This window comes from Cyprinodon variegatus, unplaced genomic scaffold, assembly GCF_000732505.1.
Source record: "Cyprinodon variegatus isolate N-32 unplaced genomic scaffold, C_variegatus-1.0 Scaffold633, whole genome shotgun sequence".
Classification (NCBI taxonomy): domain Eukaryota; kingdom Metazoa; phylum Chordata; class Actinopteri; order Cyprinodontiformes; family Cyprinodontidae; genus Cyprinodon; species Cyprinodon variegatus.
Genome location: NW_015151086.1, coordinates 433767 through 443012, shown reverse-complemented (window position 1 = coordinate 443012; position 9246 = coordinate 433767).

Here is a 9246-nt window from a genome sequence, read left to right as displayed (position 1 = left end):
ACTAATGTTATAACACTGGCACTGTACAGTTTCTTTGTGGCGAAAAGAGAAGTGGGCCAAAAAGGCAAAGCTATTGGGTCTATATTCCTACTTTTATCTACTGTCATTAAATCTGGATCAGCCAAAAGCAAGTTCTGTGATACAAGCAGCTAAAATGTGCCTGGGCACTCCCTCAGAGATAGGGTGAGGATCTTGGTCGTCGGTGGGAGGCTCTTCTCATTCACATTGAGAGTATTCAGCTGAAGTGGTTTGGGCATCTTTTTCAGATGCCCCTGGACCCCCCCTCCAGTGTCAAAGGTGGAGGGCTAGGGTATAACCCAAGACATGCTGGAGAGACTATGTTTTTGGCAGACCTGGGAGTGCTTCCCCAGTAAGAGCTGGAGGCAGTGTCTGGGGAGAGAGAAGTCTGGGGGGCTCTGCTGAGACTGCTGCCCCTGCAAACCGGTCCTGCAGAAAACGATGATGTTGACTACAAAATTAAAGACAATGTCTTCTTTTTCTTTCACAGCATAGCTATGCTCTACTTTAATTATCAATCAAAATAAAACCCCTGAACATGAAAAGTTTGGTAAGAGACTGAACATCCAAACTACATCATTGTTGATGCCAGTGAAAAGTATATACTCTGACCCTAAAGCTGAACTAAAATGTTGAAAAACTTATCTAAAACAATTTCAAATATATCATCTCTTCATTGAGTACAGTTCAACATTTGGTATCTCTGTTCTACTATTTTATGAATCTTACCTGCAATAAATACACAAACTTTCCCCCACCTCTGATCCTGAGGTGTAGCTTCTATGATCTGTGCTGTCAGCTGCAGGCTGGGAAGCTGGGGCAGTTGGTCTTCCTGCAGAGTGGGTGATGGGGCAGATATGTGATGAGTAAAGAGATGAGTGTGGACGTTTATGACCTCTGGTTACAACTAGCCCCTCTGATAGCATCCCTACCTAAGAGACGAAGACCCTCTGCAGCACTTAAATGATCTGATACATGATGACAGCTGCAGGGCGATGCCTATATGACTTCTTTTTATGCATCTGCAGAATGGGGGAATTTACTGCTGAAGTGAGAAATAATGTACTGGACAGGCTGACAGTGACTTCTACTTATGACGTGTGCAAAAAACTCCTGTTTGAGAATTCCTGCATGAATTCTCTAGATATGAGGCCAGCAGGAGTGATAAGGTGATGCCAGTGGAGATCAAAGGCAGGTGGAGTAGAAAGTGCAGATATGAGGGTAAATGTGCTGATTTGATGTTGATGTTGCTTTGGAATGGATTACAGCCCCTTCAGCTGCAGAGGCTCGGCAGTTGATCTAAGCACTGCAAGGATTAGAATGTCACGGCCAGAACCATTTTACATGCTGTAAACTAAAAATGGATTTAAAGAAGCACATTGTGCAGTTTTTGGCAGCAGGTTTTAAATATAAAGCGCTGCTCATGTGAGGTCATCAAGTTTGAACTCAAGATAACCCAACATATCTGAGTAAACCTGATTCAAAGCAGAAGGGAAACAAGTGGCAGGATAAAAATGTCTTCTGGCCAAAATGTATTTTTGATGTATTGTCGTTGATTGAAAAAAGAACACCTCAAATAACCCCAGGCCCTTTCCTTCATATGAGGTTTAACTAATTAACTGACATGCTGTTACCAATTTAAAATAATCTTTTTAATTAAGGTTCTTTAGTGGAGTTTGAGGCTGGACTTATAGATCTTGTAACAGAGAGATATCGTTTGTTATCATTATTTTTTATAAACGAGATGCATTCATTCCTTAATTATTAATGAGAAAAAAATACAGCATATAAAAATGTTTAGGGTTCATTCTAAATGTATTTTTATTTTGTAAAATAAACTAATCTGGAGTAATTACCAGGAGCAAGCATGCAAATATTGATCCCAGTGATTCCTCAGACAGAGCCTAATCCAGACCTGCTTTTCAGTATTAACTGATAGAACCACATGACAATATTCCACAATGTTGTGATACTTTCCCAAATCCCAAAAAAAGGTTTCACTGTGCAAACAAGGAGACTCATTCTGTGTCAACAGGCTTGTTAAATTTCGTGAAATATGAGGTTCATGGACGGAACACCATATATGTAGAATCCGGATTATAGGCAGACCGATCAGTATTGGAGTTCTTTTTTTCAAAAAAGGCAATAAAGCAAGTTATTTTATGCCTGTTGCATGCAACAGGTTCAAGAGGTTCTATTATGAAAAGGAAAAGTTAAGCACTAATTGTCAAAATGTCAAATTTTCACACCAAAATGTCAAAAATGTTCAATCTTATGCTGAAATTTATGCCACAGGGTTGGCATTGTAACTCCCAGAAGCATAGCTAATTAAAAATAAAATATATCTTAGTTTAAAAGACCTTTAAATTACTTTTATATATTTTTTCTAACAACAAATGTTATCCAACTTGTGTGTGGTCATATCAGCACCGTTTGCACTTCTAAAGGCCATTAGTATCAACCCCCAGCAACGGTTGTAGAGGAACTTTATAGCCTTTATAGCAGTGGTGGCAGGCCAATAGAGGTCACTAGGGCGCCACAACACCCATCCAATGACCTTGATTAAGACATAAAATAAAACAAAATAAAGTTAAATTATAAAATTAAAATATTTCGAAATATAATAATATATATTTTTTAGATGTTTAAGATAAAAATGATATCTTTAATGACGAGTGTCGTTTTTTTGTCAGACTGGCGACGTATTTCCGCCCTTGGGTGCAAAAATGTTTAATCGTTGACTCTCATTGCACACCAAAGCAGCGCCCTGAGGTGACAGAAACTGTGTTCACAGTTGTAGTGTGGGTAATTGATAGGTCGAGTCGCAGAAGGGAAGTAAACTTACCAAGAGAAGGTGGAGGTGAAACCGTTTGGACCTGATCGGTCATACATCAAAATTGGCTTGGCTAATTGCATGCAGCGAGGCTAATGCTTTATTCTGCGGCCTTGACTGCCTGCATCCTTTTTCAAACGCCAGGATCTGACCCAGGAAGGATAAAGACAGGTAGGACTGATTTAAAGGACTTTTTAGAAGAGGCAAAGAAGAATGAACAATCTGATATTCACATGGAAAATAATATAACGTAGTGTACTTTTTCTAGGTGTTTATTAATTTGCATAGTTGCTTTTAAATAAACACATTCACAGAAAATGTATAGTTTTTATGTATTAAAAAGAGTCAAAGCTGACAAACAGCTTCTCCATTATTAAACTGGTAAATTTTTTTTTACAATGCAAAACACATATTTTCCTTCACAACGCCTCAGAAGGGCACATTTATGTACAAAAGTAAACCTGAACATGAAATTATGTTTTGTCTTTATAAAGTGTTTTCACAATGTTTTTTTTTTTTTTTATGTTGATGTTGGCAATCATATAAAAATGTGTGATAACTTACTATACATTTGGTTGTTTTCGGTATAAGTCTATTTTGAATTTATAGCCCCCCGCCCCCACTGGTTAATAGTCAAGTTTTCTGTTTCATTCTCTTTCATTTATTTTTTTCCCACCGAGAAAATGGAATGCTATTTTGCACAGATTTCAATGCTTTGGGGGAAGATCCTCAACCTGCAAGTACAACAAAACATGGAATGGCACTAATGACCCTCACGTGCTGTTGGAAACCTTGGAAAATGATTTGACAGAACAATAGGACAAACCCTGAAACTCTGCATGGCCTTGGTTTAATGCCAAAAAGGCATTAAACTTTGGGAGAATTGGTAACATAATCAAGCACTTTTGTCAAGGTTTTACACTTTTTGGTACTTTTTAAGTTTTCTTTTTGAGTTTTCATTGGTTGTCAATTTTTGTTTTTCTGGTTGTTTTGGGGTTTTCATGTATTTCTTGTTTACCCGTGTTGCCCTCTTGTGTCAGTCTCCTGCCCCTAACTCCCTTGTAGATTCTTCTGTCCACACCTGCTCCCAATCAGTTGATTACCTCAGTATTTGTTCAGTTTGGCATACATATATTACTTCTCTTCAGTTACTGTTTCTTTACATGTGTTAATTTGTAATTTTTACTGGATTGTTTGAAAAAAAAAAAGAAATAATTATTTTTTTCTCCAGTATGGGGTAAGATAATTATCAAAAAGCATATGAGCAGGTACCTTTATTCTTATATAATAGTCAGAATACATGGAATGCTTCTGGATGGAATACAGAGGCATTGCTAAAAAAAAAAAATATGATCAGAGCTTAAATGATCAAATAACTGCTCTCTATGTACACACACAATAATACTCTATTTAAGACATGCAAACCTTCCGAAGATCTGCCTTTAGTATGCTGAGGATCCCTATTATGCCTCAAACACATGCAGTGATATGAGTTGATCTCTCCTTTGTGGTTCAGAGCACTGCCACTATTAGGAGCTACTTTGCATCTTTTCTTAACTTGCAGGCTTATTTGGTATTTTCAGCATTAAACTAGCATAAACTAGCATACTACCACAAAAATCCATGCAAATAGCATGGATTTTTGTGGTAGTATGCTAGTTTAATTTTTGTGCCTTCTAATGTTTGACTGTGATACAGTTTTTGTGTTTGTAATCTAATGTGTATCTTAACAGCCCTTTTTTTTATCTGCTGTGAAATAATTTATTTTACATGCTGTTTGCACCTTTCAGCAGCTGGACAAAACTCGAAGCCACTCTACGTCTTCTGCATTAAACTACAGTAGGTCATTCATGTCGATATTGACCTAACTTTGCGTGTTGGTGCATAGCCATGTTGGTAGAATGTTCCGGAATGTAGAAGGTTGAAACTATTACCATTAATAGTTCCGTGAGGGTGAGAATGAAATGCAACAACAGCCAAATTGAAAGATCAACGGCAGATTAACCAGGAGAACTAATCAGGGCAAGTAAAGAACACCAGAGGCAAAGTGAGGACAGAGCAATCAGAGGAAATGTGAAACAGCTAAGGTATGAAACAGCTAAGGAATGAAAAGGTAGAGTAGAGCAGAAACCCAGAGAATCACAGAATTATTTAACATTGGTCCCCAGGACTTATATAAATCGGGAATTAACAGGTCTCTGCAGCCTTGATGGCAGATGAGGTGCTATAGTCATTTGATTTAAGTGTGCTGGATGGATCACAGATTATATATTCCCGTTAGTCAAATCTAGTCAAAATCCAATTAAAGATGATGCAATAAGATTCGTAATTCTATCTGAACTGAATGTAAAGTTGAGTTTAGAAACTTTTTTAAGGGTTGGATCAATTAATTTTTGAGGATGGATGGATGGATGGATGGATGGATGGATGGATGGATGGATGGATGGANGGATGGATGGATGGATGGATGGATGGATGGATGGATGGATGGATGGATGGATGGATGGATGGATACTTTTGTAATTAGGTATAGCCAATGATCGATTTACAATCGAGGCTAGACGTCTTTACAAGGGTTTTGATTCCAAAACATCAAAACCGCTTTTCTGAAAAATAAAAAAGGATTTCCCAATTGTTTTTTCAATCTTAATTATTTGCTTAATCTTTATTACAGAAATATCCAGTCTTTATTGAAAGTACAACACAAACATTCATTAAGACTCCAAATTAGTGATCATTCAGAGAAAATGTCAAGCTTTAATAAATGTGCCAGAAAATATCTTCACTCTTCTCTAAAGTACCAAGAAAGTGTCTTAAAAGCACAGTGTTTATATAGCAACACATATCATGAGTGCACAAAATGTATTTTCAACATAAAGGTCATACAAACAATTTCAATATTACACAAAAATACAAAGTATTAGTATTAACACAGTGTTTACTTTTAAAGAGGATGTACCAAGAGAACAAGATTCTGAGTCCTTATAATGTGCTACATTTTATTTAGAATGGCAAAAAAAAAGGGGGGAAAAAGACAATAACCATACAGACAACACATCAAGATAACATGTAGAAATCTCATACAGGCAAACGTGCTTCCAGTCAGAACAAACTTTATATGGAATTTCAATAAAAAAATTTACAAAACAGGAAATGTAAAGTGGAGAAAAAGTGCTTTAAGAAAGCTGCAAGATTAGCTGTGAGGTCTTGAAGGTCCATGACAATTTGCGAAGAAGAATCTAAATTTTAGTGGCCTCTAAAGCCATCTCTGTCACTTGCATTTCGTTAAGTTCCTTTACTAAATGTACTTAAGTCTTGCAGTGAATGATTTAAAAAAAAGTTTGTGGCTCCTTAAGCTTGGACTCATCTGCAGAAGGACATAAACTGAAAGAGTTTGCCTCCTTTTAATTAATTAATGACCATTCTAAACCAGTTTATAGAGAAGACTTTAACCAATTTCAAATCATAGTTTAGGTTGTTATTAGGGGTGTAAATCACACCGATCATGTCGATTCGATTCAGTATCAATTTCCTGACCCAATGATTCGATTATTTTCGATACTCAAGAATACTGTACACCACGGTTCGATTCGATTAATTGGTTCATTTTTTTTTTACCTTACAGGCTAGACAATGTTTCAAATTTGAAATAAATTAATGAAAGATGTAATATTGTTATGCATTTTATTTGAGAAACAACCGCAAATAACAGAAGTAGAAAAGTTGCACTCCACCTATTCCTGTTAAAACCTCATTCACTGAAAAGTCATAATACCCCTGCGTTATAGATTTTGAAAGGCCTTGCATAAAAAATACTGTACAAAATCCGTGTAATGAGTGCAATTCAATACCTTGGCTCCAGATGTCCCCGCCACCTCCACAGACGCTCAGCTGCACCTCTCCTAAATTGTAGCTGAACGCAGACAGTGACGCAGACAGGAGGCCGGCTTGTTTTGTTTTTATGACCGAAATTATAGAAAACAACTCGTAAAGTTTGAGCGCTAGAAGAGCGTGGTGCGCAAGAACACTGGAACCCTTTTTCCACCTGGATCTCCGCTCTTTTTGGCCCTCATGTCCCTCCGTCATCGTACTAAACTCGCCTCCACTTCCTCACCGCCTCGGCCGTATCTAGACCCACACACAGACCAAGCTTCAATATCAAGCATAAATCAAAAATGTCTGTGTCAAGCTCACTGCAACAAACTGATGTAAGTGTATAACCAGGAAGCGAGGTAGGAGGGCAAAATAGGTTTAGTGCCAATGGACCACCAATGGAACCACCGGGGACTACCCATGGAACCACTGGGGAAACCCCCATGGAATCATCAGGGAACCCCCTATGGAATCATCAGGGAACCACGAAAAGAACCACCAGGAAACCACCCATGGAACCACTGGGGAACCCCCCATGGAATTATCGGGGAGCCGCTGGGGAACCCCGCATGGAATCATCAGGGTACCCCCCATTGAATCATCAGGGAACCATCAATGGAACCACCGGGGAACAATTGGGAAACCCCCATGGAATCATTGGGGAACCACCCATGGAACCACAAAAGGAATGATCGGGAAACCCCCAATGGAATATCATGGAATCATCAGGGTACCCCCATTGAATCATCAGGGAACCACCAATGGAACCACTGGGAAAACCCCATGGAATAATTGGGGAACCACCCATGGAACCACTGTGGAACCACCAAAGGAATGATCGGGGAACCCCCTATGGAACCACTGGGGAACCCCCGATGGAATCATCAGGGAACCCCTTATGGAATCATCAGGGAACCACGAATGGAACCACCAGGAAACCACCCATGGAACCACTGGGAAACCCCTCATGGAATTATTGGGGAACCACCCATGGAACCACTGTGGAACCACCAAAGGAATGATCGGGAAACCCCCCATGGAATGTCAGGGAATCAGCAGGGAACCTCTGGGGAACCCCCCTAGGAATCATCAGGGTACCCCCCATTGAATCATCAGAGAACCACCAATGGAACCACTGGGAAACCCCCATGGAATCATTGGGGAACCACCCATGGAACCACTGTGGAACCGGCAAAGGAATGATCGGGAAACCCCCCATGGAACCACTGGGGAACCCCACATGGAATCATCGGGGAACCCCCATGGAACCACTGGGGAACCCCTCATGGAACCACTGGGGAACCCCACATGGAATCATTGGGGAACCCCCATGGAACCACTGTGGAACCCCTCATGGAACCACTGGGGAACCCCCCATGGAACTACTGGGGAACCACCCATGGAACTAGGGGTGTAAATCACACCCAGCATGGCGATTCGATTCAGTATCGATTCCCTGACCCAATGAATCGATTATTTTCTATACTCAAGAATACACCACGATACGTTTCGATTCAATTAATTGGTTCATTTTTTTTTACCTTACAAGCTAGACAATGTTTCAAATTTGAAATAAATCAATAAAAGCTGTAATATCATTATGCATTTTATTTGAGAAACAACTGCAAATATCAGAAGTAGAAAAGGTGCACTCCACCTATTCCTGTTAAAACCTCATTCACTGAAAAGTCATAATACCCCCTGCGTTATAGATTCTGAAAGGCTGAAAGGAAGTACAAAATCAGTGCAATGAGTGCAATTCAATACCTCGGCTCCAGACGTCCCTGCCCCCTCCACAAAAACTCAGCTGCACCTCTCCCAAATTGTAGCTGACCGCAGACAGGAGGCCGGCTTGTTTTGTTTTTATGACCGAAATTGCGGAAAACAACTTGTGAAGTGTGAGCGCTAGAAGAGAGAGGTGCGCAAAAACACTGGGACCCTTTTTGGCCCTCATGTCCCTCCGTCACCGGACTAAACTCGCCCCCACTTCCTCACCGCCTCGGCTGTATCTAGACCCACAGTGTGTAACGCAGACCACGCTTCAATATGAGCATACCGTAAATTCTCTAATATTTTCCTGTATTCTATTAGCGGCCGGGACTCTAACATTGGCCGGTCTCGCTGTCAGAGGAGGTAAATAATGTCCGGTCTCTCATACAGGCCGGGGCTATAAACGTTTTTTCTGGGCATACCTCAACATTATACTTGTGGTAGTAACATACAAGTACCACAGCCCTGCGCTGCTGGACGACAGGCCCTGACTGCTGCCCGTCTGCGTGAGGAAGAGAACAGACACGCAGCAGAACATGAGGAGGACGAAGAGGAACTGTACAATAATGAACTTGTTATAGAGACTGGCGCGAGTGATGAGGAGATTAAAGGGAGAGATGAAGAGGAGGAGGAAACTGAGGAGGAGGATTAAACAGAATTGGAGGAATTTTTTTTTTTTACTTCAAACCAAGCGAGACATGGTAACTGTACTTTTTCAATAAAGGAACCTAGTGTTTTATAGGTTCAAATAG